The sequence below is a fragment of the Bubalus kerabau genome, chromosome 10, assembly GCF_029407905.1.
Source record: "Bubalus kerabau isolate K-KA32 ecotype Philippines breed swamp buffalo chromosome 10, PCC_UOA_SB_1v2, whole genome shotgun sequence".
In the NCBI taxonomy this organism is placed as follows: domain Eukaryota; kingdom Metazoa; phylum Chordata; class Mammalia; order Artiodactyla; family Bovidae; genus Bubalus; species Bubalus kerabau.
Genome location: NC_073633.1, coordinates 8,636,121 through 8,664,023, shown reverse-complemented (window position 1 = coordinate 8,664,023; position 27,903 = coordinate 8,636,121). Strand labels below are relative to the sequence as shown.

The 27,903-nt window shown below is 42.7% G+C and overlaps 1 long non-coding RNA gene and 1 pseudogene across 1 annotated transcript in view; one reads left to right on the top strand and one right to left on the bottom strand.

Annotated features, from left to right (window-relative positions):
• LOC129620813 (uncharacterized) overlaps positions 1-12,697 on the top strand; it is a 29,444-nt gene extending 16,747 nt beyond the window's left edge. The window contains exons 2-3 of the long non-coding RNA XR_008698731.1: positions 3,647-3,763; positions 10,010-12,697. This is a non-coding gene — a long non-coding RNA (uncharacterized LOC129620813). The remainder of the gene's footprint in view (positions 1-3,646; positions 3,764-10,009) is intronic.
• A 266-nt stretch (positions 12,698-12,963) lies between these two features.
• LOC129620727 (GTP:AMP phosphotransferase AK3, mitochondrial-like) lies at positions 12,964-13,661 on the bottom strand (annotated as a pseudogene).
• Between the last annotated feature and the right edge of the window lie 14,242 nt (positions 13,662-27,903).

The window sequence follows — 27,903 nt, the reverse complement described above, 5'->3', positions numbered from 1 at the left end:
TATTATATACTTATTGTTTTATTGTGCCATATATTAATTATGTATCTATAATTTAAATTAAAAAATAAATGATATACCATATACAAAATTATATATACATATATAATTTACTGTACTATATATGTGTATATATACTTTTTATATGTGGAGTTTATGTGTGTGTATATGTTTATTCTTTCTCCTCAGAAGGAAGTTAAAATCTGCTAACTGAAGGAAAAGTGGCCCAGGAAGTTGGTGTGGAGAGAGTCTTTTATTTGTCACTGTATATATTTTTGTACAGATTGAATTTTTTCTCTACAATCTCTCTACAATTTCTTTTTATTAGTAATAGAGTTATTTCCGATAGCACAATCCTCCCCAAGCCTGATTTTCTAAATTAATAGCACAAAGAGTTTGCATTCATTAAATTTCCTTCAGTATCATTATCTGAATATTTAAAGTACAGACTGACTTCAGTCTGTATTAATTTAAATGGCTGCAATAAAGGTATTATTTCCCACATCCCGTCTCCCTGTCACTGTCCTTCTCTCTTTCCTTTCCCTCTCTTTTACTTCCACTTCTCATCTTCCTCTCCTTCCCTGGCTCTCCTCCTTCCATAAATGTGGACTATTAATTGGCTCTCCAAGGACCTGGCCTTCCCAGGGCCCTAGCAGAGAATCAGGGACAACAGAACACAGAGGATCATCTCCCCAGGACCCGTGGAGCTAGTTAGGGATTCTGTCCGCCAGCCCCTGGATGGGAACCGACACTGCCTGAACGCGCACTGCTGGGAACGGGCAGTGATCTCCATGTGGTTTTTGCCTGGTTGTTTGCTTCTTGCTGATGGGTGAGGACACGTGCACCGACAGGAGTTGGCACGTGCCCAGGAGTTTATTTACTCAAGGCTTCAAATGAAGGCAAAGGTTTATTTTGACTCTTTCCTGCGGCATCAGAACCCTGCTTATGAGAACAGGATGAGGACACAGCAGGAAGATAGCAGCAAGACCACCAGGTGCCACAAGGCAGATGGTGGAAGAGGTGACATTGGTTTCCGAGGGATCTCACGGCCTGCCAAGCTCACGGGAGCAGCTCAGTTAGGGTTTTCCATTTTAGGACAGTTACTTCTATGGGAAATAACCTTGGTTCCTGACCACATACTTTAATGATAAAATCTGAACTGGGGCAACCCTGTGAACCAGAAAGAATTATGTCGGATGATCCAGAAAACTCATGTCTAAAGACTAGCAAGTTTCATGGGGAAGAGTTAGAATAAACCTTTGCCTTCATTTGAAGGCAAAGCTTCCTCTAGAGTTTTGTAGGTGACCACTTGCTGCCATGGGACCCTGAGCCTCAGTGACAAGAACTTTCCCATTTAAGGCCCCTGTTTCATGTATGTGAACCCCCATAGGCTTTGGAACCTGAGACCCCTGCCCTAAGTGAGGGCACTTGGCTCTGACTTGGGGGTGCTTCTCAGGGATCCCAGTTCCTGCCCCTTCTGGGCTCTAATTTATTAGTCATCATCCTGAGTTCCCAAGACTTTTTCATACCTAGAGTGGGCATGCTCCTTTCTCCCTTCTACCCCCACACAATTCACCACTTATCTGAGCAAATTTGAGTGGGTTTCAGACCTGGCTGCAAAGAGCTTCTGAGAATTAACCTAGCAAAGGCATGATGCCACGGGGAAGGGAGCTGGCGTGTGTGGCACTTCATTTCCATGCTGTCACCTGGAGCCGCTGGCTCTTCTGAAAAGGTCCTCCAGCCCCTCCTTGATGGCCTCAGAGCCTCTGTTGTTGTGGCCTCTTTCCGGCTTCATCCCACCCGCAGCATCTGGGCACAGCTAACTATATCATAGAAGACATCAAGTTATAAATGACTTGCCTTTCCCCCCCCCACCCCGCCACATTCTTGTTCAAGTTGTCAACTTGTGTGCTTGGAAGGTATTTTTAAATGTTTGCTTTTGTTTTGCTGGATGTGGGTGACCTCATTCACTGTTTGGCGATGCCAGGAGAGGAGAGGGGCCTCGATGCTGGCACTCGGGGACTTGGGTGTTTTGGGGCTCTGGCCCAAGGGAGTGGGTGTGCAGCCTGTTTTAAAGCCATCATGCTGTACTTTGCTCTCTCCTGTGAGTCAGAGTCATGTGCTGTCTAAAATAGGTGGTGAGTGTGGGCAGGGCAGTCCAAACACAAATACAACTCATTGAGTTTATTCCCAGGGAGAGTATGACCCCTTGTCTAAAGCCACAGTGAACCTCCTTTTGGTTCTTGTAAGGGTCGGATTGAGCATGTAAACCTGCTGAATTGACTAGTTCAACTCAGCCCTGGTGATCCACGCATACAGCCCCAGGCTCTGTCCTTGGGGAGACAGGAACCAGCGGAACAAGTGGGAGCAAGACCGAACATCTGGACCGAAGGCACACACGTGCCTGTGTCTGGACTTTCCTGATAAACCATATAGAGTGTGTGGTTCCCTAAGGATGCACACGCTTCCTAATGTAGCTCTAGACTGAGGCACATTAGCGGGTTTTACACTTTTAGAACATGTGTTTGGAGAGGAGGAAACCTCCCTCGCCCCACACACTTGTATGAACATGTTCTCATGATGTTCATGTGATGTGAATGCTTGCATAGGAGAACTTGGCTGAGTTCTCCATCTGCCTGTGGGCCCTCGTGCTCAGCTGGCTCCATTTTAGATCACTGACAGGGTCATCCTGTGACTTGCAGCAATCTCACGTGAGACCTGGGGAGGGGAGCCTTCTGACTTGAAAAGACCATGTGGTGATGAGTGGATTCCAGGCAGTTGGCATCCGTATTGCATCAGAGCAGGAAATGGACCCCTTTTCTCTAGTGCAAGGAGGAGGGGAAGTAGTTGTCTAGAAACACTGCAAAATCCTGGTGCAGGAAAAGCTAGGGATTTCCAGGGATTACATGTGCCCATTGCCTGTTGTCTCAGAGAAGACTTTTAGAGCTCTCTCTGAAGGAGGTGAGGAGGAAGGTCCCTGGACTAACACGATACTTACCTACCTCCCAGGCTTGCACAGGCACGTGTGTGGCAGGTTATCCTTTAGCTTCCCTTTCTGTCCCAGTCTTCTTGACCTTGCTCCTGGTTTTCACATCCCAACCCAGCACCATCTCTGCTGTAGATAACCGGCACTCTCACTGCCCTCTTATATTCCTCTTTTCTTTTTCTAGAATAAGTATTAGTCACTGTGTTAAGTCTTCTGAGAGAAGGAACTGGCAACCCACTCCAGTATTCTTGCCTGGAGAACTCCATGGGCAGAGGAGCCTGGCGGGCTACAGGCCATGGGGTCGCAAAGAGTTGGACACGACTGAGCGACTAACGCTAAGTCTTCTGAGATGATTCTAAGCTTTGCTGTTAACTATGGAATAGAAGAATGTGTTTCCCTTTCAGTGACTATCATCAGAAGGGAAAGGGCCTGTGGAAAATAGGAGGACTTTTGTACTTTCTTGACACCATGAATCATGGTTTAAGGCATGCTTGGCTAAAGGCAAAACCCCCAGCATATCCAACAAGAGACCAGAACCATAAAGTCATCCAAATAGAGGGGCAGTGTCCCCGAAAGGGGCTCAAATGATTCTTATGTGTTGCTGTTTTTAATTAGTTTTTTGTTTGTTTTAATTTGCTTTTTTAAATTTTTATTTTGTTTTAGTTCTTTTTTTCCCCAAGAACTTGACATTTTCCCTCCCTCTGGTGCCCACAACTATGGAAGCAGCCTTGGCTGACACATGGCATCTCTTCGGGACTCAAGAGTCACTACAGCTTCCAGGTAAGATTTCAGGTCCTGAGGGTCCCTGCCTCCTGCATTTTGGGAAGACATTTTAAGTAACAAGAGAGCAACTAACAAACTACTTTGCTGTCAGATGGTAGTTGTTATATATACAGATAGCCTGAATCTCAGCTTGTCTTCACTTGTGAAGCTTGCCTCTGAGCCCCAGTCCCAAATACACACAGATACGTCATCCGATTGCCTTGCTACTTAAATTTGTTAACTTTTTTTAAAATTTTATTTTATTTAACTTTACAATATTGTATTAGTTTTGCCATATATCAAAATGAATCTGCCACAGGTATACACGTGTTCCCCATCCTGAACCCTCTTCCCTCCTCCCACCCCATACCATCCCTCTGCGTCATCCCAGTGCACCAGCCCCCAGCATCCAGTATCGTGCATCGAACCTGGACTGGCGACTCATTTCATATATGATATTATACATGTTTCAATGCCACTCTCCCAAATCATCCCATCCTCTCCCTCTCCCACAGAGTCCAAAAGACTGTTCTATACATCTGTGTCTCTTTTGCTGTCTCACATACAGGGTTATCGTTACCATCTTTCTAAATCCCATATATATGCATTAGTATACTGTATTGGTGTTTTTCTTTCTGGCTTACTTCACTCTGTATAATAGGCTCCAGTTTCATCCACCTCATTAGAACTGATTCAAATGTATTCTTTTTAATGGCTGAATAATACTCCATTGTGTATATGTACCACAGCTTTCTTATCCATTCGTCTGCTGATGGACATCTAGGTTGCTTCCATGTCCTGGCTATTATAAACAGTGCTGCGATGAACATTGGGGTACACGTGTCTCTTTCAATTCTGGTTTCCTCAGTGTGTATGCCCAGCAGTGGGATTGCTGGATCATAAGGCAGTTCTATTTCTAGTTTTTTAAGGAATCTCCACACTGTTCTCCATAGTGGCTGTACTAGTTTGCATTCCCACCAACGGTGTAAGAGGGTTCCCTTTTCTCCACACCCTTTCCAGCATTGATTGCTTGTAGACTTTTGGATTGCAGTCATTCTGACTGGCGTGAAATGGTACCTCATAGTGGTTTTGATTTGCATTTCTCTGATAATGAGTGATGTTGAGCATCTTTTCATGTGTTTGTTAGCCATCTGTATGTCTTCTTTGGAGAAATGTCTCTTGAGTTCTTTGGCCCATTTTTTGATTGGGGCATTTATTTTTCTGGAATTGAGCTGTAGGAGTTGCTTGTATATTTTTGAGATTAGTTGTTTGTCGGTTGCTTCATTTGCTATTATTTTCTCCCATTCTGAAGGCTGTCTTTTCACCTTGCTTATAGTTTGCTTTGTTGTTCAGAAGCTTTTAAGTTTAATTAGGTCCCATTTGTTTATTTTTGCTTTTATTTCCAATATTATGGGAGGTGGGTCATAGAGGATCCTGCTGTGATGTATGTCAGAGAGTGTTTTGCCTATGTTCTCCTCTAGGAGTTTTATAGTTTCTGGTCTTATGTTTAGATCTTTAATCCATTTTGAGTTTATTTTTGTGTATGGTGTTAGAAAGTGCTCTAGCTTCATTCTTTTACAAGTGGTTGACCAGATTTCCCAGCACCACTTGTTAAAGAGATTGTCTTTAATCCATTGTATATTCTTGCCTCCTTTGTCAAAGATAAGGTGTCCATATGTGCATGGATTTATCTCTGAACTTTCTATTTTGTTCCATTGATCTATATTTCTGTCTTTGTGCCAGTACCATACTGTCTTGATGACTGTGGCTTTGTAGTAGAGCCTGAGTCAGGCAGGTTGATTCCTCCAGTTCCATTCTTCTTTCTCAAGATCGCTTTGGCTATTCGAGGTTTTTTGTATTTCCATACAAATTGTGAAATTATTTGTTCTAGCTCTGTGAAGAATACCATTGGTAGCTTGATGGGGATTGCATTGAATCTATAAATTGCTTTGGGTAGTATACTCATTTTCACTATATTGATTCTTCCAATCCATGAACATGGTATATTTCTCCATCTATTAGTGTCCTCTTTGATTTCTTTCACCAGTGTTTTATAGTTTTCTATATATAGGTCTTTAGTTTCTTTAGGTAGATATATTCCTAAGTATTTTATTCTTTCTGTTGCAATGGTGAAAGGAATTGTTTCCTTAATTTCTATTTCTGTTTTCTCATTATTAGTGTATAGGAATGCAAGAGATTTCTGTGTGTTGATTTTATATCCTGCAACTTTACTATATTCATTGATTAGTTCTAGTAATTTTCTGGTGGAGTCTTTAGGGTTTTCTATGTAGAGGATCATGTCATCTGCAAACAGTGAGAGTTTTACTTCTTTTCCAATTTGGATTCCTTTTATTTCTTTTTCTGCTCTGATTGCTGTGGCCAAAACTTCCAAAACTATGTTGAATAGTGATGGTGAAAGTGGGCACCCTTGTCTTGTTCCTGACTTTAGAGGAAATGCTTTCAATTTTTCACCATTGAGGATAATGTTTGCTGTGGGTTTGTCATATATAGCTTTTATTATGTTGAGGTATGTTCCTTCTATTCCTGCTTTCTGGAGAGTTTTTTATCATAAATGGATGTTGAATTTTGTCAAAGGCTTTCTCTGCATCTATTGAGATAATCATATGGTTTTTATTTTTCAATTTGTTAATGTGGTGTATTACATTGATTGATTTGCGGATATTGAAGAATCCTTGCATCCCTGGGATAAAGCCCACTTGGTCATGATGTATGATCTTTTTAATGTGTTGTTGGATTCTGATTGCTAGAATTTTGTTAAGGATTTTTGCATCTATGTTCATCAGTGATATTGGCCTGTAGTTTTCTTTTTGTGTAGCATCTTTGTCAGGTTTTGGTATTAGGGTGATGGTGGCCTCATAGAATGAGTTTGGAAGTTTGCCTTCCTCTGCAATTTTCTGGAAGAGTTTGAGTAGGATAGGTGTTAGCTCTTCTCTAAATTTTTGGTAGAATTCAGCTGTGAAGCCGTCTGGACCTGGGCTTTTGTTTGCTGGAAGATTTCTGATTACAATTTCAATTTCCGTGCTTGTGATGGGTCTGATAAGATTTTCTATTTCTTCCTGGTCGAGTTTTGGAAAGTTGTACTTTTCTAAGAATTTGTCCATTTCTTCCACATTGTCCATTTTATTGCCATAAAATTGCTGAAAGTAGTCTCTTATGATCCTTTGTATTTCTGTGTTGTCTGTTGTGATCTCTCCATTTTCATTTCTAATTTTATTGATTTGATTTTTCTCCCTTTGTTTCTTGATGAGTCTGGCTAATGGTTTGTCAATTTTATTTATCCTTTCAAAGAACCAGCTTTTGGCTTTGTTGATTTTTGCTATGGTCTCTTTTGTTTCTTTTGCATTTATTTCTGCCCTAATTTTTAAGATTTCTTTCCTTCTACTAACCCTGGGGTTCTTCATTTCTTCCTTTTCTAGTTGCTTTAGGTGTAGAGTTAGGTTATTTATTTGACTTTTTTCTTGTTTCTTGAGGTGTGCCTGTATTGCTATGAACTTTCCCCTTAGGACTGCTTTTACAGTGTCCCACAGGTTTTGGGTTGTTGTGTTTTCATTTTCATTTGTTTCTATGCAAATTTTGATTTCTTTTTTAATTTCTTCTGTGATTTGTTGGTTATTCAGCAGCGTGTTTTTCAGCCTCCGTATGTTGGAATTTTTAATAGTTTTCTCCGGTAATTGAGATCTAATCTTACTGCATTAAATTTGTTAACTTTTGAGAGCAGTATTATGGAGACTCAGAAAAGGAAGATTCTAGGATTGTTAAACTTGCTAAAGGTTTTTACCAGTTCTCAAATGATTTCTGAAATGATCACATTTGGAGACATATTACATGCAACTTTTCTACCTCTTAAAGCATGAAATGACCATTCCAAATGGTAATTGATGGTGCCAGGAAGTGAATCCTATTCTTGCTAGATGCAAACCCCTTAAGACTTCATTTGCTTCAAAGTAATTGACCTGGACCTCTTTATTTGCCTAAGTTAATGGTTCTTTCCAGTGTCCCAGTGTTCACAGGATATATAGTAGGCATTTTCTTTTTTTTTATAAGGAGGAAAAAATATTGAGAAAGCATAACTAGAGTTTGTTCTGAGTCTGTTCCTTTTTTTTTTTTTTTCTATCACAATTCTATCAATTCTCTTGCCAATATTTTCTGATTTCTTTCTTAGTTCCAAAGATTTTCTTCTAATTTATTCCACCCTCAAATTCCATGTCCCACCAAGTAACAATGTCCCATTCTCTTCCCAGAGTCTTTCCAGTCAACTTCTAACTTTGCTTCCTCCTCATCTTTCATCCCATGACTTCTACCCTTTCCCATAATCATAACTGGGTGGGCTTTCACCATCCATGGAACAGTGTGATTCAGTGGGAGATCTGATACATTCCCCAATCCTTACAGTTTTCAGTAACCAAATTCTGTATCCAGGTGGCCCGACATCCTCTTTACTTTTGAATGTTTTTTTCCCAATCCCTTGACATGATGGAAATTTCCTCAGCTTGCTGAGAGAGGTACTGCTGTGTCATAATATTCAAAGTTCTCTCACATCTCCAATCTGTTCTCCTTCCTAATACCTTTTCCCCACCTGGACTCTGTTCTGACTTGTTTTCATTCTACATACCTGGTGTTTTCCTTCCCCTTGCTGGAGGAGACATCACAGTAAAGCTATCCAGATGGTCAGCCACCAGAAGCACACAAGGATTTCACAAGACCTTGATCCTAGGCCTGATTGGAGAGTAAGGACATCCTACAGTTGCACATAAACATGTTCCCATTTTCCTTTACATAAGTTTGTGTCAGTTACTAGGCTTCCCTGTGGCTCAGCTGGTAAAGAATCCACCTGCAATGTGGGAGACCTGGATTTGATCCCTGGGTTGGGAAGATCCCCTGAAGAAGGGAACGGCTACCCACTCCAGTATTCTGGCCTGGAGAATTCCATGGACTGTATAGTCCATGGGTCACAAAGAGTCAGACATGGCTGAGCGTGTTTGTGTGTGTGTGTGTGTGTGTGTGTGTGTGTATGTCAATTACTAGTAGAAAATTTTGCAAATTTTTAGATAATTGCATTGTATTTTGGGTTACTTCATCGTCAGAATTCATTTAATTGGCTTTTCCCCAAGTTTTTAGTTAGAACTAAACAAAAGCTATTGTAGACTAGAAAATCTATCATGATTTCATTGTAAGTTGGTTTCACAAGCTGCATGCTTGAAAATACAGGCATTCCCTGGTGGCTCAGATGGTAAAGAGTCTGCCTGTGATGCGGGAGACGTGGGTTTGATCCCTGGGTCAGGAAGAGTCCCTGGAGAAGGAAATGGCAACCCACTCCAGTATTCTTGCCTGGAAAATCCCATGGATGGAGGAGCCTGGCCGACTACAGTCCATGGGTCACAAAGAGTCAGACACGACTGACTTCACTTTCACTTTCATACTTGAAAATGAGCATCATTAGCTGAGTTTAAATACAATAGAACTATCAGAGAGCTTGACCCACTGGGCACACAGGAAAAGGTGTTTATTTAAGCAAGCTTCCAAAAATCAATAAGTAGGTGACATATTTGATGTGGCAGTTGATAAATAACACAGATAAAATGAAAAGGGTTAGTTATCCATGGTGATGACTAATGATAAAATAATGATAAAACATCGATTGCTTAAATATTTCTGTGTGTGGGCGGAAAAAATGACAAGGCGGACAGAGCCTTTTGTGATGAATGTTCCAGCTGGTGAGACTGCCAGGTGGGTTTTGAGTCTCTGCTGAAAACTTTTTTGAAGGCTGGCTGTCTCAGAGGAAGTCAGCTCTGCTGTTAAAGGTGCATGTGTGCGTGCTCACTTGCTTCATTTGTGTCCGACTCTGTGACTCCATGGCCTGTAGCCCACCAAGCTCCTCTGTCCATGGGATTCTCTAGGCAAGAATACTGGAGTGGGTTGCCGTGCCATCTTCTGGGGCATCTTGCTGACCCAGGGATCGAACTTGTGTCTCCTGCATTGCAGGCAGATTATTTAACCGCTGAGCTACCTGGGAAGCCCCTATTTTAAGGTAGTGGTTTACAAAAGCCAGGGGACGTTGTAAGTACAACATAGTACTAACCATGGCTTCCACCCATGATAGTTAATCAAAATATCCAGGGTGTCAGTGTACTGTCTTAAAGCTCCCAGCTGATTCTCATGTGTGGCCAGAGTTGAAGGGCATAGCTCTAGGCTTGATGACTTACGTATTTCGAGGGTGGACAAGGAAATTTGGTTCTATTTCAGGATGGTGGACCAGCATCTTCGTTCCTACAGCAAGGGCCTTAACTAATGATCCTATGTAAGAAGTGAACCTTTCAGTGAACCAGAAACCACGATAAATCCTAAAATATGGGATGTAGACTGCATTGATGCAAAAACACAGAGCCAAATCTAAAATGCTTATAGAAGCCTAGTGCCCAGAAGGGGAAGGAGCACCAAGACGCCATCCCCACAGGTGGCAGACCCTGGAAGCAGAAGGGTATCAAGGACAATTGACACATCGGTCCTCGGGGCACTGCTGCAGGAGGGGCCAGCAACTCATCCTCTACTGATGCTCTTCCATCTGCTCTTGAGCCAAACAGCAGTGACAGAGTGTGAGCCTCAGGTAGGAGTCATGGCCAGGGAGAGCAGTTTAGACAGATACGGCCCTGTGCCATAAGGAGGGAAATTGGGCAAGAGACCTCAACACCCCAGAGAAATCTCACCCAGTGGATTTTCCTTCTTCCTGGTCCCCGAGAAAAGGCCAGAGGACAATTTAGACTGGCAGTCTTCCCACAAATATGGCACACTGACAGAGGATGTAGTTCATGCATCCAGCAGAGAACCTCAACCTCAGACTACAGAGACAAGGTCGCCACGCATACGAGCAAGACCAACGCTACCAAAGGCGGCAGGTGCAACAGGAAGGACGAACCAACACTCAAGCAAGATAAACAACAGAGCAAGCAAAGCAGAAATTAAGAATAAACATATGTAGATTTTTCTGATAGATGTGTGAGGATAGAGGAGTCACAAATCAACTGGAGGTCATGAAGATGAAAACTTGGCCTGTTTAATAAAATACTGAATAGGTAGATATTTTTTTCTGAAGTCCAGTTTTTTTATAATAAAGACTAATGATGCCTTATAACCTAGTGACTAGTGATAGTTCATAAGTTCAGTATTTTACTTCTCGGAAAGCATCTAACAGTATAAGACGTTATAGAAAGTATTTTGGAGAAGGCAATGGCACCCCACTCCAGTACTTTTGCCTAGAAAATCCCACGGACGGAAGAGCCTGGTAGGCTGCAGTCCATGGGGTTGCTAGAGTCAGACATGACTGAGCGACTTCACTTTCACTTTTCACTTTCATGCACTGGAGAAGGAAATGGCAACCCACTCCAGTGTTCTTGCCTGGAGAATCCCAGGGATGGGAAGCCTGGTGGGCTGCTGTCTGTGGGGTCGCACAGAGTCGGACACGACTGAAGCGACTTAGCAGCAGCAGAAAGTATTTTAAAGTATGAAATGTTTTCTGTAGATCTTTTTAAAAGGCTTGGTCCGTTTTGAAAAACTGACAATGAATGAAAAAAATCAAAAGAAAGAAAAATAAGCCCCCTCCCCCTACCCTGCAAATACATAAGAAACATTTGATGGTATTTGTGTTTTAAGTGCCTGGATTAAAATGGGATGAATTTTTCAAAGGCAGTAATAGTTTGTACAAGGACTTGTTTCATTTGATTTAGCACTAACTAAAATAGAGTAAAAATATCATTTAAGAAATAGCCTAGCTTCTCATACTGCTCCACTACTCCAGGCCATAAAACATAGCACACATTTTCCTGACCCCACCAAAGGAACCCAAAATGCTTATTTTAAAATGGTTGCTCAGAAAAAAGTGGCAAGATTTTCTTCCCTTAAGATGGGATGTCAGTGAACGCCAGCAGGTATCAACTTCTTTGATCAGGAATAAAGAACTCCACCTTCAGCAAATTCAGTTACTTTCCTAGTCCTTTCTATCATATAAAGCCTTTCTAGTGCCACATTTACTAATTATGATGGCTTTTTCTAGCAAGTAAATTTCCGTTTACTAATTATGATAGCTATTTCTGTCAAGGAAATTTCCCACCAGGCATGCTTGATCTATTTTTGTTTCTTAATTATACATTATTTGTATTTTACATAACGGCATGAGTTTTTTTATTCATTCTTTGTTTTTTTAATACTTTAATGTGTTACTCACCAAGGCATATTGATCAAAAGGAGAACTGGCAAGAAGATCCTAAAACACTCTTTTTTTTTTTCCTGGCCACACAGCATGTGGGATGTGGGATCTTAGTTCTTTAACCAGGGATCGAAACTGTACCCCCTGCAGAGGAAGTGTGGAATCTTAACTACTGGACCAGGGAAGTCTCCTAAAACACACATTTCTTAACATCTGAAAACATGTCAATTACATTTTCCATTAAAGAAAATTCATTCAATTTTGGTGCTTATACAAGAACTTCTAATGTCAATCTCTAACATAAGTTATATCTCTCAGTAAACATGTATTTTCAGAAGAAAACAAGTTCTATCAAAATAATATTTACCTAAATGTTGATTTTTTTTAATAAAAAATAGAAAGTTCTGAGGAAATGGAAGGTATGTTTATCAACAAAATTAATGTAGCTCATGCGGCCACCTTATAGATTTCTTAAAGTCAGCAGTAAATTTGCATTCTGCATTCAGTTATTTTTATCTGGAATTTTATAGAGATAGCATCTCACAAAATCATGTCCTCCATGTTAGAAATGTCTTTTTTTTTTTTTCCTTTTTTTGGGCATCTGGCTATGCAAAAGCTTCTGATGAAATATTTTCTCCAAATTAGTATTTTAATTTTTTACTTTTCTGGAAAAATATAAAACCTTACCAGTCATTTATTATTACTAAACAAAAGTTAGATTACTACCAATTGCTCTTTTACTTTTGGTCTAAAAGAATTTTTTAAAGTTTAGACATCTCTGATGTTTTTGAATTGTACACCCATAGAAGACAGCTGGATAAAACACACTAGACAATTTTAAAAGACAATTCTTATTATTAGACTCATTTGGCATATCCTTTATGTCCAGAATAAAATCCACAGAAATAAAACTAATTTTCAAAGAATTCGTACATGGTGGAGTCTTAGAACGAGGAACTTCTTGTGAAAGAAGGAATAGTTCTGTTCATCTTACTGATCACAAGGATTTTTCCTCCTGGAGTAATTGAGTTTTTGGGTGTCTCAGTGGGACTTTGGTTTGCAGGAAAGCCTGCATACAGGGCCAGATCTTACTGGTTTCTGTTCCAGAAAATGTTTCCAACATTCCCTTTTTCTGATAATATTCCAGGACCGGTTTCGTTTGGTCTTGGTAAACCTTCATTCTTTTGCTAAGTGTCTCAGGTTTATCGTCTACACGCTGAATGAGAGGCTCTCCAGTCACATCGTCCACACCGACCACTTTGGGAGGGTTAAATCCGAGGTTATAGACGCGGCCACTGGCTGGATGAACCCAGCGAGCCTCCAGGCGATGCCAATGACCTCAAATGGCACATTCAGGTTCATCACCAAGTGTACCTGATGGACTCTGTCCGGGGCTTCAGCCTGTGCAAGTGTCCTGGGGAAACCACACAACAGCCAGTTATACTGGGTGACATTTTTCAGCTTCTGGAGCAACAGCCGAATAATGAGGTCGTCCGGGATGAGCTTCCCCTGGTCCATGAAGGTCTTGGCCAGCACCCTGATTTCTGTGTCCCTTCGCATGTTGTCTCGGATTAGATCCCCACTGGAGAAGGTCTTCAGCTGGAAGTGTTTGGTAATGAGCAGCATCAGGGTGCGCTTGCCGGAGCCCGGGGCGCCCACCATCACGGAGCGCAGGAGCTGCCTCCATGGCCCCATGGCTGCCAAGCGAGGCCGGGAGTGCGGAGACTGTTGGTCCCCAGGGTGGACACCAGCTGCGCCTGCGCCCCCGCCTTTGCTGCCCGGCATCCGGGGAGGCGCCTGGAAGACGCGCTGCTTCAGAGGGTGCCACCCAGGGCTGATGGACGGTGTGGAAGAGGGCATGTGTGAATTGAACGATTGGGTCAAGACATTCCCCCTAGGAGGGTGTAAAGGTGGAGGAGATGGAAAGTCTGAAAGGAAAATGAAGAAACAAAGTGTAGATCCAGAAGTTCCACTATTCACAGGAGAAAAAGGAGAAGAGAGGGAGGGATACAGTATTTAAAGAGAAAATTAAAGGGACTTCCCTGGCGGCTCCGTAGTTAAGACTTCTTCCTCTCACTGCCAAGGGCCTGGGTTCAATCCCTGGTCTGGGAACTAAGATCCCACATGCCCGCGTGGCAAAAAAAAAAAAGGATAATTAAAGACAAGAATTTCCCAGAATTAAAGTCACAGGAATAGATAGTGGAACAGTTCAAAGAGTCTAGAAGCAAATGTCAGCAAAGTTGTTTCATAGGCCTCTCACACTCCGCTGGTGGGGTGTCCTCACAGCTGGTTGGGAAGGTAACTTGGCAGTGGCTATTTTTTAAGAAATTACTTCTCCAGATCAGATCAGATCAGATCAGTCGCTTAGTCCTTGTCCGACTCTTTGCGACCCCATGAATCGCAGCACGCCAGGCCTCCCTGTCCATTACCAACTCCCGGAGTTCACTGAGACTCACGTCCATCGAGTCAGTGATGCCATCCAGCCATCTCATCCTCTGTCGTCCCCTTCTCCTCCTGCCCCCAATCCCTCCCAGCATCAGAGTCTTTTCCAATGAGTCAACTCTTCGCATGAGGTGGCCAAAGTACTGGAGTTTCATTCCTTAGACAAACACTCTCGTGTGGCAAGAAGGCACATACACGATGTTCATTTCAGCCTTATTTGTAACAGCAAAAAAATTGTTAACAATTTAGCTGTGTATTAATTAGAGAATAGCTAAGGGAACCTGTGGAATACTACCCAGCAGCTAAAAAGACAGATCTATGTGATAACATGAAAAGATTTCTGATATTGTAAATGTAAAAAGTTTCAGATTGATACAATTTAGGTTAAAGAACAGTGTAATTTATGGTTAAATATATTTAATAAGTGAACTGGGAAGCCGGGTTTCTAGCGGTGGATGGGCATGATTTTTACTTTTAGACAATTGCTTCGTTTGCAAGATGGCGAGCAGTTAGAAGGCTATTTCAGTAGACCAACAAAGAGGTGAGAAAGTACACTAATTTTAATTTCTTCAATATAAGTGAGATTGAGCGTCTTTTCATCTCTTTTATGGGCCATTTATACTATTTCTCCATGGAGAATTTTTAAACTGACAGTTACCTGCTGATCACTTCCTTGGAAAAATACTTCGGGTTTGGTTTACGCAACAAGATGTGAAACAGGTGGACAGTTTTGTCTTGGGTGGTCCAAGTATAGACTATGCATCACGTGAGGCTTCTCTAATTAGAGGTTGCTGAGCCACCAGCCCTGCATCCACTTCCTTCTCTAACCATTCTTAAGCCACTTCATTTCTGAAAAAAGACCCATAAAAATGCTGTGGTGGCTGGTTCTCATTCTATAAGCAAGAAAGAAAACTATTTCCAGAAAAAAGGCTTTGAGAATAGAAACCTAATTTCTGTATTTGTATTTTATGGCAGCAAAGTAGAATTGCTGCTCTAATTTCCCAGACTTGAAAAAACTTGTTTCTGCTATTTCGAATCTTTAAGTTAGTCATATAATTTCTTTTATTGTTGCTTTATCCAAAAGAGTTAAACTGAATACATCAGGTGATTCAAAACGTAGATGAATATTTAATAGAAATTTAGCTCATATCTTCTTGCAAAAGGACAAAAAAAAAATCATGCTGTGATTTGAATCAGTATTTTGCATAATACTAATTGCTTTGCATAATAAAGTTGCACAGGATGACTGTCTTTTAGGATTACTAATTATATACACAAAAAGTAATACTGCCAAGGCCTTTCTATCCTACCAGATAGATTTAGACTTCTGGTATATTTAACCTTTAATTGAGATATCTAATTTGGTACCAGCCTCTGATCCCAGAATATTTCAGAGGTGTATCTGTGGAGTATGGGTAGGGTTCACTTGGCTAAAGGTGTGAGTAGGGTGTAGCTTAGAGCAGACATGGTGAATGTTGGCCTGTTGGTAAGAGTCCCACTCTGGAAGCACATTGAGTCACTTTGGCCTCCTCGGATTACCTCACCCCTTCCTCCTTTTCCAGACTAATACCAAACAAGCCACTTGGGACAAAGGGTTATCAAGCTTATTCTTATTAGCAGATGGTAAGAGATTCTTTGATGAAATACATATAAACTAGCATGAGCCAAGTAATATAGACAATACATTTAACAAAAAGCCTCTGGGGCCAAGCAGATGTGATAGTGGAAGTTTGTGGAAGCTTTCTAGGTATTTTTTCACAGTACTGGAAGCCAAATGGTATAGCAGTAAAAGAAAAACAGCAGGGACTCCTCAGATTATGCCTGCTTTTACAGTACTAATCATTCTGAAGTGAAAACTTCAAAGAAAATTTCTAGGGAGAGTTACCAGTTTAGGGTATCCAAGGAGACAGAACTGAAAGTCACAGAGAGGCTAAGCGGTGAGATACTCATTCATTCATTGATTCAGCAGACTTTAATCAGGCATTTACCTGTGTGACTAGTTGTTCTAAGCACAGAGGATGCAGCCCATGAAATATAATGAATCCTGAGTGTCCCTGTGATGTGACCTTCTCATGGGTCTCTCGGGCTACTGTTTCCCAAGGTGTGACAATTGCTTCCCTGGGGAATGGGACATGATTTTAGGTCTCAGTAAAATAAAAGTTATAACCAACCTAGACAGCATATTAAAAAGCAGAGACATCACTTTGCCAACAAAGGTCTGTCTAATCAAAGCTATGGTTTTTCCAGTAGTCATGTATGGATGTGAGAGTTGGACTATAAAGAAAGCTGAGTGCCAAAGAATCGATGCTTTTGAACTGTGGTGTTGGAGAAGACTCTTGAGAGTCCCTTGGACTGCAAGGAGATCCAACCAGTCCATTCTAAAGGAGATCAGTCCTGGGTGTTCTTTGGAAGGAATGATGCTGAAGCTGAAACTCCAGTACTTTGGCCACCTGATGCAAAGAGGTGACTCATTTGAAAAGACCCTGATGCTGGGAAAGATTGAAGGTGAGGGGAAGGGGACGACAGAGGATGAGATGGTTGAATGGCATGGCCGACTCGATGGACGTGAGTTTGAGTAAACTCTGGGAGTTGGTGATGGACAGGGAGGCCTGGCGTGCTGTATAGTCCATGGGATCACAAAGGGTCGGACTCAACTGAGCGACTGAACTGAACTGAAAGAACATTCCTCTCCTCCACCCCAGGTTTGATAGCTATGTTTTATCTTATTTTTAAAGCTGTTTTATTTTGAAATTTTCAAAGCTGCCTAAAATTAGAGAGAGAATGGTATAGTCTCATGTCCTTGTAATCTAGTTTCAACAGTGATCAATCTTTTGCCAGTCTTGTTCTAGCTCATATTTTTTTCTTGATATTTTAAATAACAACACCTTTTAATTTTAATGAAGGATATCTATGTTTTAATGTGCATAAAAAAAATATGGCTAGCACATCCAACCTCATACTTCACGGTATTCTTGCTTAGGACAAAACTAATCCATAAATTGGTTTTAAAATTGCTACACAGAGAGACCAGGGTTCAACAAAGGCGAACATGACTGACAAATAAACATTCCCCTTCATCTTCCTTCCCTCAGTGAGGCTGGGATGGTTAGAAGTGATTTCTTCTGTAGGAGATGCTTAGCACCATGGGTGTCACCTAAGATGCGCCCACAAAAGAGAAGCTAATGTTGTGTTTGGGAGGCATCTCTGATTCCAGAGGACTGATGCTGGCTCACATTTATTAGGCACTTAGTGTGTACAGGCACTGCGGTGGGAGAGTTACATATGTCATCTCATTTCCTTTTCACAGATTTACTCTGAGTGGATGTTGTGATCTCCATTTTCTGAATTTAAAATCAAGGCTCAGAAAAACGAAGTAACTTAAGGTCACAGAGTTATTATGTAGTAGGGCTAGGACTTCAGTTGAAAGCCTGTCTTCCTCCAGAGTCCATCATGGTTTTCTGCCAGGCCCCCAGGACAGCCAGAGCCCACAGCCAAACTCTAGGAAGCAGTTGGGGAAAGAACTAGGCCTGCGGAGTTCACATCTCATTCTTCCATTTGCTGCCATTGTGACTTTAAACATTTCACTTCACTTTTTCTGACCCCCTGTTTCTTGTGCATACAATGGGAACAGTAAGATTAATTATGCAATTTTTGAGCACAGACTGAAGTCATTTATATGGAAATTTAACATTGTAGGCACTAAATAAATGTTAGTATTATATTCACATGCCACTAACAGGGCATGTGATCTTGAGCAGTCTCCTTCCCTCTCTGGATCTTGGTTTCCTCAGCTTTAAAAATGATGTCATTGGCCCTTAAAGTGCTGCTAGGGTTAGTTGTGGGCTTCCTTGTTGGCTCAGTGGTAAAGAACTCGCCTGCCAGTTCAGGAGACTCTGATTTGATCCCTGGTCGGGAAGAGCCCCTAGAAGGGGAAATGGCACCCCACTCCAGTATTCTTGCATGGAGAATCCTATGGACAGAGGAGCCTGGCAGGCTACAGTCCATGGGGTCACAAAGGGTCAGACACAACTGAGCGACTGAATAGCAACAAGGGGATAGTTGTTCCTCGATTGCATTCCAGTTGGATCACAAGAAATATTTACTGACTGAAGTTAATGGAAATAATTTGATAAACTTCCATTCAGTGTGATTTTATTTATAATTGTTAGCGATGAAGAATTGATGCTTTTGAACTATGGTGCTGGAGAAGACTCTTGTGAGTCCCTTGGACTTCAAGGGGACCCAACCAGTGCATCCTAAAGGAGACCAGTCCTGGGTGTTCATTGGAAGGACTGATGCTGAAGCTGAAACTCCAATACTTTGGCCACCTCATGCGAAGAGTTGACTCATTGGAAAAGCCCCTGATCCTGGGAGGGATTGGGGGCAGGAGGAGAAGGGGATGACAGAGGATGAGATGGCTGGATGGCATCACCAACTTGATGGACATGAGTTTGGGTGAACTCCGGGAGTTGGTGATGGACAGGGAGGCCTGGCGTGCTGCGATTCATGGGGTCGCAAAGAGTCGGACACAACTGAGCAACTGAACTGATATTTATCTAGGTCTGATTCCTTAGAGGAGAAGAAATGGCAACCCACTCCAGTACTCTTGCCTGGAGAATCCCATGGACAGAGGAGCCTGGCAGGCCATGGTCCATAGGGTCGCAGAGAGTCGGAGAGAGGTTCCTTAGAAAGCAGAGCCAGACAAGGATATGTTGCTGTGGCTTTGTTAGGCGGTACAGTGCCAAGGAGCAGAAATGAGAGACCTGAGAGACACCGGGGTGAGGCAGGGAAGGAGAAAGAGAAACTGGAGCAGGTGTAACTGAGCTGGTTTCCACCCAGTGTTCCTGGTTGCTCTGTCTTAAAGAACCAGCCTGTGCAAAGCTGCATCTCAGGACAGTCTTTTTGGAATGAGGAAAAGAGGATGAATTTATCAACAGTTTCCATCTCCCATTTGGCAATGCTTTGACTGCAGGATGTCAGTTCCTCTGCAGATATGAGCTGTATACTTCTGGGCTCTGGAGCAAGATCCCTTGTGCCCCGTACCTCTGTGAACAGGAAAGTCAGGGATGGGAGGTGGGAGATGTGTGGCCTGGACACAGGGCTGGGCTCTGAGCAGTGCACCTGCAAGTCCTGGGAGCTGGTTGCTGTTGGGCAGTTGGAACAGGAGGTGGGAGACCCAGAGGACCTGCAGTGGTGTAGGTGTGTGATACAGCAACTCTTGCCCCATGACTTACAGAGTCTGAAAGTACTTACTTATAAAATGAGGATGATGAGAAGGAAATAATTCATAGACATTTAAAAAGAAACCTGTGGCAGATTCATTTTGATATTTGGCAAAACTAATACAATTTTGTAAAGTTTAAAAATAAAATTAAAAAAAATAAAAAAATAAAAAGAATAGATGAAAAACAAACAAACAAACAATAAAGAAATGACCTGAGTTTATTACTGACCCCATGGACTGTAGCCTACCAGGCTCCTCTGTCCATGGGATTTTCCAGACAAGAATACCGGAGTGGGTTTCCATTTCCTTCCCCAGGGGATCTTCCCAACCCAGGGAGCGAACCTGGGTCTCCCGCATTCCAGGCGGACACTTTACCATCTGAGCCACCAGTGAAGCCCTATTACCTGAAGTGGGAGGATAATAATAGTTCTTACCCATAGGGTTGTTGCGATGACAGAATGATTTCAGGAAGCTAGTATTTGTAGAGCTTTTAAAATATATGTGGCATATAAAAGCCACTATGTGGATGTTTGTTTAAAAGAAGAAAATACTTAGCCACATGAGCTTTGATGGTTTCTGCAACTAAACATTACATTTGCCTCTAAGCTTTCTAGCAGTTAAGGAAAAGGGAAATATGATAGGTTTCCTAATTTGCATTATCTGATCAAAGTGAGCCTGCTAATTCTGAAAGACAGCCGCCAAAAATCTACCTGTTATGAAAAACCCAAAAGGAGTTGATCCCAAGGGACATTAAAAAGCAGACTAAGTAATGTTTTCAAAATGGTTACTTAAGTAAGATGTGCTGAAGAATGTCTCACGTGACTAATTCTTTTGCTGATATTTTATCAGACGCAGAGGTTTTCTGGAAGCTAAGGTAAAGAGGTTAAGATTTGTAGCTTTCTGATGTGTCGCCTTGAATCGGTGGTTCTTAAGCAGGGGCAGTTTTGTGTCCCCGGGGACATTTGACAATGTCTGGTGATATTTTTGGTTGTCACAACTGGGGGTTGGATAGTGGCGATGCTACTGCTACCCAAAGGATGGAGGCCAGGGATGCTGTTTATATTGCATGGGATGTACATATACTGAAGCAATTTGCTGCTCTCTGAAATTCACGTTTGGGAACACAGTGTTTAAATTTGTGAACTCTCGTAGCTACACTTCCTGCAGTGCGCACGGCGGCCCTCCACAACACAGGGTTATCAGGCCGAAGATGCGAATAGAGCTGCAGGGGAGAAACTGCCCTAAATGCGTACAGATCCATGCATGCTTTCCCAGAACAAGGCAGACATAGTGTGAACATTAAAATATCTTTCCCTTAGTCAGACTTTTGTCTGAGATTAGTCAGCTGACAACTTCAGGTCAAAACCTTCGACCTTACCTGGCTTTTTTATATGCACGATGCTGACAGAGGCTTGAGTTGTGTCTCCAACAAGTAGCAAAGTGGGCCTTGCATGGGAAGCTTCTTGAACATTCCCATTGTTCTTTTTAAAAAAATATTTCTTTATCTGGCTGTGCTGGGTCTTAGTTGCAGCCTGCAGGATCTTCAGTCTTTGTTGTGGTGTGTGGGTTTTTTAATTATAGCGTATGGGATTTTTTTTTTTTTTTTTTTTAGTTGCAGCACATGGGGCCTTAGTTGTGACACATGGGATCTATCTGGTTCCCAGGCTACAGATCAAATCCGGGCCAATGCACGAAGTCTTAGCTACTCAACCACCAGGAAAGTCCCCCATTGCTCTTTAACTGTCTCCTCGTACCAATAATTTGGTGCTTAATCATCTCGTGCCTCACCTGGTTACTTGGAGAGATTTATTGCATAAGCACTAAGCTAATCTGATGTCAAACAAGGTGATTTGGGCAGCAAGAAAGAGGCAAGAAATAGAGACTGCAGTGTCCAAGGGGCTTATATTCAAGGGAAAGAGACTCTAGGAAGGCATTGGCAATCTTGTCTCCATGTAAGAGTAAGTAAAGTTCCATGGTTGACTGATTGACAAGCTGGGACAGAGCTGGGTAAAGTCCACTTTCCAGTCCATTCTCTTGTCCCGGCTGTGTGGGTGGGCCATGGTTGGGCTCCAGAAAGACGTGGTCTTTCCATGGAGAAAGCCCTGGCAGGCGTACAGCCCTGAAAGGATAACGGGAAAGACTTGGTAGGAAGTCAAGATTTTAATCCCTCTCCTCTACTTTTCTAATGACCTATCACCAAGGTTCACATCATACTGCTTTCTTTGGTTTTATTAGACACTCCTTCATGTGCGTCCATGTTCAGTTGCTTCAGTTCTGTCTGACTCTGTGTGACCCTATGGACTGTAGCCCGCCAGGCTCCTCAGCCATGGGATTCTCCAGGCAAGTCTACTGGAGTGGGTTGCCACGCCCTTCTCCAGGGTATCTTTCTGACCCAAGGATTGAACCTGTGTCTCCTGCATCTCCTGCATTGCAGGTAGATTCTTTAAACTCTGAGCCACCAGGGAAGCCCTCTTCGTGTAACAGAAGCCAAATAATTCCCCCCTGATATACATCACACAAAAAAATATTTCCCAGCTACAGCTGGGAAGGATCCCAACTTAAACTTCCTCCTGAAAATATCAGTGAGTTTACCCCTCATCTCTAACTGCTTCTCAGGTCTGGAATGATGTCAGTAGGGATGACTGGGTTTTTCAGTTGTTCAGAGGATTTGTTTTGCATTCAGCAAAGTACAGAAGATGCATTACTAACAGAAAAGGCACAGAAAGGGAAATTCAGCTGCCAGCTGCTCTCCAGCTGAATTGCTAATGTTTAAGAATGTGGGAGATGCTCTCTACTCCATGGGGGCTCATCTGTGGTTCTATACACACGTGTCATATCCGTAATCCACATCCTTGGGGCTTTCCCTAGTCATTTCATGGCTGTGGAGAGATGGTCCCTGTATTTCCAACTCCATGACTCAGTGAAGAAAGCTAAAGGCAGAACCATGCTTGGTATGATGTAATATAATAGCAGATGTTCATACCAATGACCCTGATTAACCCAGAAAGGATTCAATTGCATTTAGTGTCCTCTGTTCAGAGGGCAGGGAACTTTATCATCTACTTTTGAAGGCTTGCATGAAAAAAAAATGCTGAAAATAGTGGGGTTTTTCTGTGACTGAAGGGTTAGTTTCAATTTTCTGAAAAATTGACCTCCATGGTACATTTCCTTCTCCATCTGGGCTGGGAAATAAGGTACCACTGTACTTTCATAATGTGCTATGACTCCCAAAGGCACAGAGGAGTCCTCGTTGGCTTCATTTTGCATTGGAGAGTTCTTGATGACATACAGTTACTCTTTAAAAAACAACCTTTTTTGGATGGAATAATGTAGAATTATAGAAAGGGGGGCTTCCTTGGTGACTCAGATGGTGAAAAATCTGCCTGCAATGCAGAAGGTCTGGGTGTGATCCCTAGGTTGGGAAGATCCCCTGGAAAAGGGAATGGCAACCCGCTCTAGTCTTGCCTGGAATTTCATGGACAGAGGAACCTGGTGAACTAGAGTCCATGGGGTCACAGAGAGTCAGACATGACTGAGTGACTGATTCTTTCACTTTCACTTTGTTTAAGTAGTACAGAATTTTCCTATATCCCATCATCCACTTTGCCCCATTTTTAATATCTTACATAACCACGATACATTTGTTACAACTAAGAAGTCAGCATTGGTACATTATATTAACTAAATTCCAGACTTTGAATTTCTCCATCTTTTGGATTAACATCCTCTTTCTGTTCCAGATTCCATTCCAGGCACCCACATTTCGTTTCATTTTCATTGCAGGCTCCTCTGGTCTGACGGTTTCTCAGTTTTTCCTTGTTTTTTTGTGACTTTGACAATCCTGAGAAATTGGCAAGTTATCCTGTAGGACGGGTTTGTCTTTGGTTTTTCACATGATTATGTTTTGGAAAAGATACCAAAGAGGTAAAGTGCCCTTCTTGTTACATCATATCAGGGGTAGGGGGGATTCTAAAAAGGAGAGAGGTAAAGGAGGAACTAATTATCCTTTTTGATGTTTCGTATGTTCTCTTTCTACTGGCTGTCCCTCTGGCTATTCTTTCTATCTGGCTACCCTTTTCTCCAGCCCCTGTCCCTTGACTTCCCACCTTCCCAGGTGTAGCTGAGTCTTCAGACCAAGTACCTAATACTCAGTGAGAATGTGAGGGATGGCCACACCAGCCCTCTAGAGACAATGCAAAGCCCTGTAGGACTGAGGGTAATAGGGTTTCAACTCCTGAGTTCTAAACTCAAATGGCTTACAGCTCAAACTTGTCATGTTGCAAACTAACCTTCTGCCAAGCTGTTCTTCCATTAATGTTCCTAACTTCAGTAGCCATCCAGTAGCCAAAGTCAGAAACCTAGGAGCTGTCTTGACTCCTACCTTTCTCTCTCCTGCCGCTAAATCATGTCCTGTTATTCTTTTTTCCTAAATAACTTAAATCTTTGATTTCTCTCTAGCTGCATGCCACCACCAGCACCCAAGTTGTATTAACATCCAAGTTGCTGTCGCACATGCTTAGCTGGACTCCCAGCCCCCAGTCTTGCCTGCTCCCATCTCCCTTTCTTCCATTCTGCAGGCGAGAGAAATTGATTCATATTACTTCCCCAGCTCAACCTTTCCCTCTGGTCTTAGGACAAAATCTGAGCTTCTAACAAAATTCACTAAACCCCCAAAGCTCTCTTTTGCTAGTGTCTCTAGTCTCACTTCCTCCCCACTTTGCCTCCACTTTTATGGACCAATCATAACCAGTTTCTTTCGCTTTCCCAAATACACCATGCTCCCTGAGTTCAGAGGGCTTCACACGTGTTCTTCTGCCTTCTCAGAATCTCTCCGAATCCAGCTTCAGTCAGGCTTCGACTTGTAGTTGAAATACTCCTTTCTGTGCAACTAGAACTCTGGCAGAGACTTTCTTCTTGACCGAACTTTAGACAGCCTCCTTTGAGCCATTTTTTGGACTAGACCTTGTCCTTGGGCCCTATTCTTCTGCTGAAGGCAGTTTTCACAGGAATCCTGTTAAGTGAGTTTAGTGGGAATTCCCTGCTTCCTTGGTGTCCTACCACTTTTGATATCTGATCAGTTTCCTCTGGTGGCTCAGATGGTAAAGAATCTGCCCGTACTGCAGGAGACCTGGGTTCAGTCCCTGGGTTGGGACGATCCCTGGAGAGGAGAATGACTACCCACTCCAGTATTCTTGCCTGGAGAATTCCATGGACAGAGGAGCCTGGAAGGCTATAGTCCATAGAATCGCAAAGAGTCAGGCATGACTGAATGACTTTCACTTCACTTCTTCAGGTTCCTCATCCCCCACCCTTGATGTCTCAGTCCCTGGCTTGCCTTTAGCAAAAATCCTGTTAGGGCAATTTAGCCAGAATCCTTAATCCTTGAGGTGTCTGCTTAGTGATTTTTCATCCACTGACCCCCTCACTCTGCTTGTTGCCTGTGAATCCCTACCTGTCTCTACTGTATTTGGACTTCTGCTCAGTTTTATACTGAGGTATCTTCCCCCTACTGTAGTGGTTCCTGAGTGACATCTGCCTTTAGTGCCTGTAGCTAGTGTCTGGCTTGGTTTCTTTTTTGCAGTCCCTGACCGCTAGACTTGGTTAGGACTCCTGCCCTACCCCTCTTCTACTTGCCTTATCCTGGTTCTCAGTATACTTGATTGTAACTTCTGTAATTGTGTTTTTTCTTACCAAACCACACGTGTCCTGAGAACATGGATTAGGACTTGCACGTGTAGGACAGTCATCGTTTGTGAAGTAATGGAACAGATTTTCAGAGTTGCTCACTCACTCGTATGGAACAAGCACGACAGGCAGTTTTGGTGTGTGGGTCCATTCTGCAGGTAGCTGGGTGGACCGTCGCCATAGGTGGACTGAGTCTGTATCTACCTCTGGACCATAAGGCAGGTTTTTCTTGGGTTGGGTCTGCCCTGAAACAGAAATACTGAGCTGACTTTCCCTAGCGTCTTTGCCAGGTGGAACTGGCACCTGCCTAATTTGTCCATTCATTCAGGCAGACTCTTATCACACGTGCCTAAAACCCATGACTACACATTTCTGTGCTTGTTTACCCATTGTTCTATTTTCTGCCTGCCACAAAAAAATAGACTAGACCTAAATTAATCAAATTTAATGCTCAGGCACAAAAGAGGATTAAGTTCTTTATTTAACCCAACCACTCCTCATTTACCTTTGTCTGCTTATTTATCTCATCGATGCTGGGAAGTAACTGATTTTGATATGTTTAGGCACACTGACAAAAAGTATCAGACATGTTTGGAGGCTCTCTGCTATCATGAAACAGAGGCGTGGCAGATAATTTTCAAGCAGCAATAGCTTCATTTTCTAATGTATTTTAACAAAACTTGGAGTGTGGGCAAATGAAACAGTGGTTCCATTAAGTGAAAGTTATCTTTTGTTAAGCAAATAGTTTAACAACAAAAGGCTCTCATTAATATTGATATGAAGGGACCAGAGGGACCACCTGGGACTTCTTCACAGACCACCAGTACTTCCCTCTGAAGTGGGGAAGGTCTCATCGAAACCCGTGTGACTCATGAGGCAGTGTCATAGTTTTGAAGGTTCATGGCAAAGAGAATTCTGTAACCTCGCTGGCAAACCTTTCTAGGTGCTAGTTAACGCTGATTCTAGGAAACCTGAGTCTATTGATTTTTCAGTTAAATTGTTCAGGCTACAGGTAGAACCTAACTCCATTTCTCTTTTTGCAATGTGGGAGGAAACAGAAACCTAAAGATGGTAATACCATTACTTGCCTGTAATCTTAGCTAGTCGGAAAAGGCAATGGCACCCCACTCCAGTACTCTTGCCTGGAAAATCCCATGGACGGAGGAGCTTGGTAGGCTGCAGTCCATGGAGTCTCTGAGTTGCACATGACTGAGCAACTTCACTTTCACTTTTCACTTTCAAGCATTGGAGAAGGAAATGGCAACCCATTCCAGTGTTCTTGCCTGGAGAATCCCAGGGACGGGGGAGCCTGGTGGGCTGCCGTCTCTGGGGTCGCACAGAGTTGGACACGACTGAAGCGACTTAGCAGCAGCAATCTTAGCTAGTAAGTGGTAGATTTAGATTTGCACCCGGGTCTCTCTAACTCTACAACACCCCCTCTTTTGTTCTTAGCCATGACACTGCCTTGCCCAGTTAGTGAGACTGTTAAGTAAACAAGGTCATTCAGTTTCTTGTTAACTTCAAGATAGCACCCACTATTGGTCATAAACCCATGTGACTCCCGCTCTGTGTCCAGGGCTCAGGTCAGTGTGAGGCAGCTCACAGGCTCCCTCTGGAAATACTGGGAAAAAAGACTGCAGTGCCGCATGGCCCAGTGTGCTTCAGGAGCAAACCACAGAGCTCTAGCATTGAGTATCCCAGGCCTTTGGAGCAATTTCAGTCTTCATCCGTGTATGCGTGCTCAGCCGATTCAGTCATGTCTGACTCTGTGAGACCCTACAGACTGTAGCCCTCCAGGCTCCTTTGTCCATGGGATTCTCCAGGCAAGAATACTGGAGTGGGTTGCCGTGCCCTTCTCCAGGGGAATCTTGCAAACCCAGGGATGAAACACGCGTCTCTTATGTCTCCTGCATTGGTAGGCGGATTCTTTACCACTAGTGCCACCTGGGAAACCCTTTACACTTCATATTACCCCGTAAGATTAGTGCTGATATTTGAAAAGTCATAAAGGCTAATCTAAGTTCTGTTCAGTTCATTTGCTCAGTCGTATCCAACTCTTTGCGACCCCATGGACTGCAACACACCAGGCCTCCCTCTTCATCGCCAACTCCTGGAGTTTATTCAAATTCACATCCATTGAGTCGGTGATGCCATCCAACCATCTCATCCTCTGTTATTCCCTTCTCCTCCTGCCTTCAATCTTTCCCAGCATCAGGGTCTTTTCAAATGAGTCAGTTCTATTCATCAGGTGGCCAAAGTATTGGAATTTCAGCTTTAGCATCAGTCCTTCCAATGAATATTCAGGACTGATTTTCTTTAGGATTGACTGGTTGGATCTCCTTTCAGTCCAAGGGACTCTCAAGAGTCTTTTCCAGCACCACAGTTCAAAAGCATCAATTCTTTGCTGCTCAGCTTTCTTTACAGTCCAACTCTCACATCCATACATGACTATTGGAAAAACCATAGCTTTGACTAGACGGACCTTTGTTGGCAAAGTGATGTCTCTCCTTTTTAATATGCTGTCTAGGTTGCTCATACTTTTTCTTCCAAGGAGCAAGCATCTTTTCATTTCATGGCTGCAGTCAC